We start from the raw sequence: 4,589 nt of genomic DNA, 5'->3' as shown, positions 1-4,589 counted from the left end.
TTATTTTATCGCACTTTTATTTATCGCAATTTCATTATCGTTATTTACTTTACGCTTTAAATTAAGTCTTGTATTTATTTTTAATATTTTACATTTGGTTTTAACTGCGACTTAAGTTTTTAAAATCGACAAACCTGTCATTAAACGGTAAAAAACCCCCCCCTTTATAATAATATTACTTATATATATATATTTGTATTTTTATAAAATAAAACTAATATAGCGTTAAGCTTTGTTTAAAGATTTTTTCCCTGTGGAACGAACCGGACTTACAAAAAACTACACTATTGTACGATTAGGTACACTGCCTATAAGTGTTGTAGCAAGGTTTAAGTATATCCATTCTCTAAATAAATAAATATCTTGTGTAAAATTGTATCGTATTTAATAGTATTTCCTTGTAAAATTTAATAGTATTTTATACCCCTTAGCTTTAACATCAAGTATTTTTGGTGCCACTGCCGGTGACAGCCGAAGCGAAACGCTATATAAAAAAAAAGATTTTTATTTTTAAGTTTACTTTTATAAAAAAAAATACGCTTTTGTAAAAATACATTTTAAATATTCGAAAATATAAAAAGAAAAACAAAAATATAAATATTTTAAGAGTTTGTAAGTTCTATAAAAGTTTCTTTATCTTTATTTTATAAAAATATAAGTTTTATTTAATTTATATAAATATATTTTTAAAACAAAAAAAATAAACATAGCAAAAAAAGAAAAAATATATATATAAAAACACTCGAGTCCACGTACTGTAGCAGCCCAGTGTCTGGCCCGAAACCCTAGCCCATGCGATCGCATGGCCGGGTAACTAAGAACTCATGCGATCGCATGAGCTCTGCAGACACGCCAGAATTGACTGAAATCAGCATTTATTACGGATAATAATTATTATTATTTAACTTAAAACCCTAATTAGGGTTGTATTTTTTATTATTTAGTTTTAGTTTTTATATTTAATTTGTATTATTTAGTTAAATTAGTTTAATTAATTTATAAAATTAATAGTTTTATAAAATAAATAATATAAAAATAATATTTTTATAAAAATTGTAATTTTTTTACAACTTTTAATATATTTTTATATTTTGTATCTTTTTAATTGTTTTAGCGTAATTTTTGTATTTTTCGCTCGTATTTAGTTTTAAGATATAATTTTTGCCATAGTTATTTTTATATCTAGAATTTTAGGCTTTGCTGTAAAATCCCTTAAATGCTTTTTCTTTAGACTAAGATCTAAGTGCTTTAGAATTCTGCGATGCCTTTTTAAGTTTTAGTTCCTTTTTAAGATATTGCCATTTGGGATATAGTTTTACTTTTAAGCTTTAATATTTTTAGACGCAACTTTTAATTTTTAGTTTTTAGTTCCTTTTTAAGTTTCAACGCGCTACTTTCTTATTTTTATTTTTCGACGCCTTTTACCTATGTATCAATTATCACTCCAATTAGTAATCTCAATTTGCAATTTTAATTTTAAGTTAGTGATAGTAATAAGGTTGGGTTAGTCGAGTGTTTTTAAAATTTTATAAGTCGCTCTTTTTCTTTTCTTTTTCTACCTTTTTTGACGCGCTCTTTTTCTTTCTTATTTCTCGCTATTCTAGTTTTAGGACATAGATTTTTATTCTACTTCTTATCTAAATTTCTTAAAATTACGAAAATTTATTTTAAGTGGTTAAATTGATAGACATCAAAATTTTCTGGTTCGTAGTAATAGTTGGATTTGTACGTGGACCGGGTTATTGGAGCCAAACAGTACTCAATTATATTGAGACCAAACGAATCCTGCCCCTCTGCTGCATCTTTTGGCTATTCGAAACGTGGGCAAAATTAGAAAAGTCTATTAATTGGATAACTTACATAATTTTTCTTTCCTTTTAAAAACTAATAAGATATTCAGTGAATGTACCGAGCAAGACGTTCACCACCTTTTGTACGTTCACCACCTGTAACTCGATCAAGACATCTAGCTAATATTACCGCCGTTGATTTTTCTTTAGAATCGTCATCCAGTCGACCAAGTACTCCAATTCAAATTTCCGATAATCCATTTTTTGAACCCGACCTCACAATTGAGAATCCGGAGAATATTCAGGGACGATTCATAGATCCTGAACCATTAATTTTTCCTCCGGAACCACCAATCATTCAAACAAAGATTGTTGAGGAACGAACCATTAAATCAGAATCCTCTAGTGATTCAGATTCAACAAATTCAATCATGGAAAATCTAGAAACTTTAAGTATGGAAGATCGAATGCGAGCTAAACGCACTGGCCAAGGTCACACAATTACTCATCCAGACATTAATGCGCCAGATTATGAAATCAAAGGACAAATTCTACATATGGTGACTAATCAATGCCAATTTAGTGGTACGCCGAAGGAAGATCCAAATGAACATCTTCGTACCTTTAATAGGATCTGCACACTATTTAAAATAAGAAAAGTGGAGGATGAACAGATATATCTCATGTTATTTCCCTGGACTTTAAAGGGAGAAGCCAAAGATTGGTTGGAATCGTTACCTGAAGGGGCGATTGATACATGGGATGTTTTAGTTGAAAAATTTCTTAAACAATTCTTTCCGGCATCTAAAGCCGTAAGACTTCAAGGAGAAATTGTTACGTTCACACAGAAACCAAATGAAACTCTATATGAGGCTTGGACCAGATTTGGAAAGTTATTGAGAGGATGTCCGCAACATGGTTTAGACACCTGTCAAATAGTACAAATATTCTACCAAGGATGCGACATCACTATAAGGAAAGACATAGATATAGCCGCTGGTGGTTCTATTATGAAGAAAACCGAAACTGATGCTTATAAAATTATTGATAACACTGCTTCCCACTCACATGAGTGGCATCAAGAAAAAGATATCGTTAGATCATCTAAAGCAGCTAGAGCCGATTCTAGCCATGACTTAGATTCCATTTCTGCAAAGATAGATGCTGTCGAGAGACGAATGGAAAAGATGACTAAAGATATCCACTCAATACGAATTAGTTGTGAGCAGTGTGGAGGACCACATTTGACAAAAGATTGTCTCAGTATTGAATTAACAATGGAACAAAGAGAGAATATTTCATACATAAACCAAAGGCCTGGAAATAATTATCAGAATAATTATCAACCGCCAAGACCGATTTACAATCAAAACCAGAATTATAACCGAAATGTTCCATACAACAACCAACAAGGTCCTAGCAATCAACAAGTATCCAATAATACTTACAACCAGCAAAGACCTAATTTTCAAAACAAACCACCACAAACTGATGATAAAAAGCCGAATTTAGAAGATATGATGACGAAGCTAGTTGAAACTCAAACGCAGTTTTTCACATCTCAGAAACAAACGAATGAACAAAATGCTCAAGCATTTAGAAATCAACAAGCTTCTATTCAAAATTTGAAACAAGAAGTAAGTAACCTAGCAAGGTTAATAGGTGAAAGAAAACCGGGAAGTTTACCTAGTGATACAAATGCAAACCCCCGGAATGAAACAGCTAAAGCCATTACCACAAGAAGTGGTACAACACTTAAACCACCTGAAATACCTGGAACTTCTGATGAAACTATTCCTAATCCACAAGAACCACAACCTGATCAAGATAAGGAAAAAGAACCGGTAGTTGAAAAGGTTAATGAAGATAACACAGTTAAGGCTAAACCTTATGTTAAACCATACCAACCACCACTTCCTTACCCGAGTAAAATGAAAAAAGAGAAACTTGAAGCCGAGCAATCCAAATTCTTGGATATATTTAAACAGATAAATGTAAATCTTCCTTTCATTGATGTGATTTCAGGAATGCCTAGATATGCTAAATTTCTGAAAGATCTAATCTCAAATAGAAAGAAAATGGAAGAACTCTCGGCTGTTACTATGAATGCTAATTGTTCAGCAGTGCTGTTGAATAAGATACCAGAAAAATTATCTGATCCAGGAAGTTTCACAATTTCATGTTTTCTGGGTAGTCTTAGTTCAATAGAAGCATTGGCAGACTTAGGTGCTAGTATAAATTTAATGCCGTATTCACTATACGCTAAACTAGACCTTGGAGAATTGAAACCAACAAGAATAAGCATACAACTAGCCGATCGATCAATAAAATATCCTAGAGGGATAATGGAGAACATGCTAGTTAAAGTTGGTACTTTAGTATTTCAAGTAGATTTTGTTGTTCTGGACATGGAAGAAGATTCTCAAGTTCCTCTCATATTAGGAAGACCATTCTTAAACACGGCTAAAGCAATGATAGACGTGTTTGGTAAGAAACTGACCCTAAGTATAGAGGACGAGAGTGTTACCTTTTCAGTTGATAAAGCAATGCAACAACCGCAATCTGCAGATGATACATGTTATTATATTCAAACTATAGATTCACATGCAGAATTGTTAGAAGAATTTCCAGAATTACAAGGAACAGAAGAATGTTCTTTAGGAGAAGGAACTGAACCAATTGATGAAGCTGAAATGTTAGCTACACTTATGGCTAATGGATATGAACCAACAACAGAAGAAATTCAAATGCTAAAAGAAGAAGACAGATATCGATATAAATCATCGATAGAAGAACCTC

Source organism: Rutidosis leptorrhynchoides, chromosome 11 (genome assembly GCF_046630445.1).
Source record: "Rutidosis leptorrhynchoides isolate AG116_Rl617_1_P2 chromosome 11, CSIRO_AGI_Rlap_v1, whole genome shotgun sequence".
NCBI lineage: Eukaryota > Viridiplantae > Streptophyta > Magnoliopsida > Asterales > Asteraceae > Rutidosis > Rutidosis leptorrhynchoides.
The sequence above is the reverse complement of the archived record's forward strand: the minus strand, read 5'-3'. Positions refer to the sequence as shown.